The 6,000-nt window shown below is 42.1% G+C and overlaps 1 protein-coding gene across 2 annotated transcripts in view; it reads right to left on the bottom strand.

Moving 5' to 3' along the window:
- Positions 1-2,330: 2,330 nt before the first annotated feature.
- The window catches only part of MOBP (myelin associated oligodendrocyte basic protein), a 42,391-nt gene continuing 38,721 nt past the window's right edge, over positions 2,331-6,000 (bottom strand). For both annotated transcript variants that reach the window (XM_060307262.1, XM_060307263.1), the window contains 2 exons: positions 4,943-5,026; positions 2,331-4,824 (listed from right to left, as the gene is read on the bottom strand). The gene's annotated coding sequence lies outside the window, so the exon portion shown is untranslated. The remainder of the gene's footprint in view (positions 4,825-4,942; positions 5,027-6,000) is intronic.

Below are 6,000 nucleotides of genomic sequence, written 5' to 3'. Positions count from 1 at the left end.
GCCTGTCCCGAGGGCAGACACCCCTAAGGCCTCCTGGGGGGACACGAGTCAGTTCATTGAGATTGACCAGGAGAAGAGAGATGGGGAATAGAACTTGCATGGGTGTCAAAATCTCAGATCCTCTAAATATCAGCTATGTGACTTTTGGGTGAGTCTCTGAACTTTACTCTTTTCTCATCTAAAATGCTATTTTAAATTGCTACATTATGAATAAATAAGGTAATGTGGTATCTTATGAAATACCTGATAGGGCATAGCTCAATAAATCTTTAACATATGTCAGTGGAAGGAGGGAAATGGTGTTTATACGGTGTGTGCTGATGGGTGAGTGGCTGGTGGGCATGTGAACACTTTAGTTTATTCCAGAAACCACACTTGGAAGCATTGTTGGTTGTGATTAAACATTTAATTATGTCCAGCGTGTGGTGAGTTGATTCTGGTGCTGTAAGGTATCATTAAGACTCTGTGTGTGCTCGGTCTAGTGGGCGTACCATGGCACTCTAGGGGCTGCTCCCTGAGTTCCTCTGCATTAGCAGTACTGCTCTATGGTTTGCCCATGGTCTGGGGACACCTTACTCCAGGGCCTCCTCGTGGCTTCCATCATGGTTCTCCATGGTTCTGCCCCGTGTGTTATGTATGGCTCCTCATTCACAGACAGAAGCCGTAGGTGATTGTGTTTGCATTCCTTTTATTACTGGGCTTTCAATATTTCCACCATGTGTTGGATCCTCTTCTGGAACTTCACCTCGGGCTGAGTTCTTAGGTACAATGAACATTTCCAGACTTTGCAGGGAAGTCCTAATTCTACGGAAGTGGCCTTATCTCCTGCTTTGCTTCTTCATGCCTCCTAAACCTCATCCATGCTAATCCCTCGAAGACCACCTTCCTGCCTCTGCATGACCATATACAGTATTGCCTCAGCTAGGAATGCGTGGTCCCTGGGGAGTGTAGGGATGGGCAGATGGGTCTTTGTGTCATTTGCTGGTGAGGTGATTTACTCTTACAGATATATTCTGCTTTTTTGACATTAGAATCCATTCCCTCAACTACTTTCTGGACTTTTAAACAGCCTCCTGTATGTTCTTCCTGCTGGTCTCTCCCTGCTCAACTCTGTCCTCATAGCCTCCAGAATGATGTCACTTACTAAATTGCTCTTCACAATGGAAAGAGTTTTGAACAGTGGGTCTGGGTGTGTGCCTTCATCACAGTTTCTCTGAGACACTCAGGGCAGATCATTTACCCTCTCAGGGACTCCGTTTTTCACGTATAAATTAGCCATGTTGGACTATATAAAGTCTAATGTCTGTACTTGTTCTGCAGGTCTGGATGAAGGGAGTGGTTTTACAACCTTCATTATCTTATAGACTCAGATGACAACTGTGCATGAGGATATTTCTGACTCCAGAATGTCACCGGCTCTTATGAGAAACTATGGGATCCATTCTGTGTAAAAATAATGTTAGTGAAGAATTAATTGGGGCAAAACGCCCTCTGTTATATATAAGAATACAGAGAGAGAGACTGAGCGCATGATGAGAGATGATCAGTATGTTGTGTGTGTATCTTGGGAGGGCGGCATGGAAGCCCATATGTAATAGAATTCAGGTAGAGGAGCAAAGCCAGAGCAGAGATGGTCCAGATTCTCAGTATCAAGAAGCCACTGCCCAGGACCTGGAGGGAAAGCTGCGTTAGGCCACCCAGAGTTCAGATGGTGATAGCAAGAACCAAGAAGAAGGAGGGCAGTGTCAAAAAACTACAGGAGAGGGCTTCCCTGGTGGCGCAGCAGTGAGAGGCCCGCGTACCGCAAAAACAAAAAGCAAAAAAACAAAAGCAAACGGTTGCTTAGAAAAACTTAAGTGTAGGCTTCACATAATTTTTATTAATTGATACACAGCCTTTTCAGTAAACAATTTCAGAGAGTGTGTTTTTCAGGCAATTCTGTTTTATCTTCTCTTTTGCATCATTATGGATTTATGACTCTCTGATACCTTAATGCAACCTTGTTTTCTTTCAACATCTAGAATCTACAAACTAATCCTGATTTTTTTTTTCCCTGCCCAGAAATATGGAGTCAACTATCCTCCAAGGGCATTTGTTCCTTTCATTGGAGAATAGTTTTAGAACCCACAAGCACTAGTTCCACAAATAAGCTTGTCCCACATTCCAACTGGAATTTGGCAGATGGCAGCAAAAATATCCAACGGCATAAATCACTGTAGGGACGGAACAGATAAAGCCTCCTTTAAAAACATGTCCCTTGATATTTCCAATTCATCTCAATTTTAATAAGTTCTTCTTGGCTTGCTCTAACAGAAGAGGTTATCAATCCATTCTTTTTTTTTTTTTCAATTTTTGGACAACTGATTTTTCTTGTTTCCATGAGTATTAATTTCTTAAAAGCAATATATTATCATACCAAACCAGAAGTCTGAATATCAGTGTTGCCTCCCCAAATTCAGAAGCCTCCACATCTTTTCTTCTGTCTCCACCCTCAGCTCAGCCATCCTGAAACTAGCTTCACGGTGAGCAGGTCCCATCGATTCTTTGGTCAGCATCGTCTTAGCACCAGTATCTGAAAGGAGAGAGACCCTAGCCTCCATCTAGGGGAACACCAAAGAAACTAAGATTTTGGAACACTCAGGGTGACACATACATGGCTTGTTTGCTTAATAAAAGATAATAATAAAACGTAGAATACAAAGTTTAAAAAATCCTCTGTCAATTTTTTCCATTTGAGCTCCCAATTGGAATTTATTTTCTCTTTATATTTTTTCTTTCACTAGTGCCTTCATATATTTACAGGGAAACATTTTTAGTAAAAAATTGTAGTTTCATACAGGCCCATAGGTATATACAGTGTCCTGTACCGACTCACAAGGGTCAACTTTGCACATCTCTTCCCAATTCTGCACTCAGTGATATCACGTTTGTAGCTTACAATCAGCCATAATGGAAGTATTTACACCATGGAAATAGGCAAACACTATCAACCAGGACTTTCCACCCAGAGGGCTGGTTTTTAAGCATATATCAGGACAACTCTGGGTACACACCTCAGTTTTACCAAAACCGGTCAAAATGTCAGAACAAAAAATCAATTGATATACTATACAATTCTATATTCTGATATAGAATTATCAGAATAATATGCCAAACATTATGGTTGAGAATTCCCACTCAAGAAATTTTCATAGAGTAGCTTTTGGAGCTTTATGTAATTTTTGTAATATTCACTGCGTAGTGCTCCCTGGAGCCAACCCTTGAAAGACAAAAAGTACAATTGGGTTATAGTACATTTTAGTTATATATAATTCCATTTAGTTATTCACCAGTTTCAAGTAATTTCCAGATACTTTTGATCCATTCCCCAGAGGCCTTTATTTCCACAACAGACAACATAGAGAATTCAGTAATTTCTAGTTATTAACATTTCTGTGCTGATATCCAATTTCTTACATGAATTAATACACACCATGCTCTCTCCTCGACATCACATTCTGTAGTAACTGTGTATCATCTGGACGATATGGAGGATAGAACCCAGCAAACTTGGAGCATGGGGTCTGGCTTTACCAAAATCTAAAACGAGCTAAAGGAATGTGAAGTTTCCTCATTGGGTCTGAGTGGGGCTGGCCCACTAATTTGTTCTTTCAGGTGGTCTGTCATGGCACCCCTGGTGTTATTCCCAGGAATGTAATGGCCTCAGGTATCTCCTCGTTGGAAACTGTTCATGGTAGAGGTTCTATTTTTGTTGTTCATTTAGCACCTGAATTTAGGCAGGGAACATTTCTACTTGAAGGCTCTGTGTAGTTTGATTCCCTGCCTTGTTATTGCCACTTCCACAGAGAAGTGGCCTCCCCAAGTGAGGAAGCCAGGACACTCTGTCCCTCCAGCTGCCTTGGGACAGTACTCGTCCTGCTTCCTCTTTCCGGGAGTATGGCGTTCTGAGCTACAGCCCATCTGAGTCTAGCATGCTTCCTCCCTACTTCTGGCACTCCCTCTCACCCAGCCCCACACCTCGAGCAGGACTTCCCCTGGCATTGCCCCCAGATTCTCACTTGCCCTTTAAGCTTGGCTAGGTCTGGCTGTGCTCTTTCAAGGACACAGATCCATGGCCTGGTTGGTGCTTCAGGCATCTGCCTGTGCTTGGCCGCCCCAGCTCCCAGCAGAATGCCGGCCCCGATGCCCTCGCTCTCCTGTGCTCTGAGTTTCCCTCCACCTAATACTGTCCATTTTACATCCCTCCACATTCTACTACGTTCCATTATCTTCTACTGTGCTTTCTTACCTGTTACCAAAGGAAAGTTGGGAGAGAGGGAGGGGTACATTCTAACTCTTCCCCCTTTTGCCATGTCAGAAATGAGCAGAAACCACAGTACAACCCAGATAAAAAATTGACTCTGAACAAGTATCTTTGTTTTCTAAGACTTGGAGAGACCCCAGGTTAATCAGTAGTCTCCCTTACCTCCCCAAGCATGTTTGTGTCTGGCTAATACTGTTGACCATTTCCATATAGCTTTTAATTCTGTTCTTTCTTCAAACCAGGAATTATTTCATATCTTCTTTTTGATTTCCAAGACGATAGATATTTCTTGGATTATATTTCTTGGATATATCTTGTTTTGCTAGTACCCCGAGATTGCAGCCCAGAAATGTTGTAATAGTTTATAAATTCTCATAAGTAGCTTATGAGAATTTTTCCCACATCCTTGCCAAAACTTGATAATTTTTAATTTTTGCCATTATGGTGGTTGTACAACAATATCTTTTTTCTGCACATCCCTGAAGAAAGACACATATCTTCAGGTTGAAGAAATTTGAGTCCTGAGCAAAATAAATAAAAATAAATCCATACTTAGTGATGTCATAGTGAAACTTCAGAACACCAAAGACAAAACGAAAAATCTCAAAATCAGCCAAAGGGAAAATACAGCTTACTTACAATGGAAGGACCAGCAGACTGGCAACGCATTTCTCATTGGCAATTACAGAGGTCAGGAGACAATAGGACAATATCTTCAAAATGCTGTTGGGAGGAAAAAAAAACCTGTCAAACTAAAACTCTGTATTATTCTCCCAGTGGTTGTGTCTGTGCATCCTCAATTGACCTCCCCCACCTTCTTCAGAAATACATACTGAGGGTAGGTGTCTGAAGCTGGGAAAATCCTAGAACCTCATGCCTTCTGGTCATATGATTGATCCCTTCCTTTGTCCGGAGCCTTTTGGCTCTACCCCAGGATTGTAAATACCACTTAGCAAGGCAGAGTTCTTTGGTTAACCAAATATTTCATGCTCCTAAAGCCTGCCCCACCTCAGGGAGCTTTGTTCAATTTGCTTAGCCCTAGTGCATACATGGTTCTAGGTCCAGAGATGGGGACCAACATATCCTTTTCTCAGCCCAGTTTGGCTCCAGACCTTGTTCTATATCAATAAATAGACTGCCTAGACTCTGTCTGATCACAGTAGTCATCACAGCAGTCAGGTTCCTAGAGTTCTAGATGACTACAAAGTGGTTAGCTGACCTCTGTCAGCTAGCCTCCTTTACAAAAGCCTCTCTGAAAATTTATTTCCATCTAAGTGTGCTAAATCTTTTAGATTCAAAAAGTTTATCTTCTTTGGTCTGCACAGTAGCCCTGTGAGAAAGGGAAGGTGAGGTAGGCGTCATCCTTTCACTTTCACAAATAAAGAAATCACAACACAGATGGGTCAAATGACTTGACCAAAGTCATACAGCTAATGAGAAACAAAACCATGTCTGAGCCCAGTTTTTGTTATAATTGCCTTTTCCAGAATCCAGGGAGTTTTGCCCATTTTCCTGAAACTTTCTTTGACCTACTGCTTTCAATGCCAACAATTGGAAAACGTATTAATTTACTATATTCACTCTTTTTTTTTTTTTTTTTTTTTTGCGGTACGCGGGCCTCTCACTGTTGTGGCCTCTCCCGTTGCAGAGCACACGCTCCGGACGTGCAGGCTCAGCAGCCATGGCTCACGGGCCCA

Source organism: Globicephala melas, chromosome 11, assembly GCF_963455315.2.
Source record: "Globicephala melas chromosome 11, mGloMel1.2, whole genome shotgun sequence".
NCBI classification, from domain to species: domain Eukaryota; kingdom Metazoa; phylum Chordata; class Mammalia; order Artiodactyla; family Delphinidae; genus Globicephala; species Globicephala melas.
The sequence above is the reverse complement of the archived record's forward strand: the minus strand, read 5'-3'. Positions and strand labels throughout refer to the sequence as shown.